Source organism: Penaeus monodon, chromosome 20 (genome assembly GCF_015228065.2).
Source record: "Penaeus monodon isolate SGIC_2016 chromosome 20, NSTDA_Pmon_1, whole genome shotgun sequence".
NCBI classification, from domain to species: domain Eukaryota; kingdom Metazoa; phylum Arthropoda; class Malacostraca; order Decapoda; family Penaeidae; genus Penaeus; species Penaeus monodon.
In genome coordinates, this window is record NC_051405.1 from 42,544,431 (window position 1) to 42,544,816 (window position 386).

Sequence of the window (386 nt, forward strand, 5' to 3'; positions counted from 1 at the left end):
CAGAGAAAGCAGAAGTCAAGTGGCTAGTGATAACACCGAAGCCTCCTCCAAAGGGCTTCATCCTGAGCCGGTAAAAGTATTTGGCAATGAGCAAAAGTTAAGTGATACTCCCAATGACAAGAAAAAATTCCGATTTCTGACCATCAATGCTCATTGTTTTAGCAGAGCAGATTCCACTTGCAAAATTAAATGCCCATATCATTAACTTGATAGTTTCTTCATCAGTGAAGGAAACAAGTAACTTAAAAGGCTCTTTTCTCTACTATAAATGTAGCCACTGAGCACAATTGGTCATGCTATTCTAACTATTTCACTCAATAGGAAATAATCATGAATAAGTCTTTGGAACGAAACATATATCTACATGTAACCACATAATCACTTGG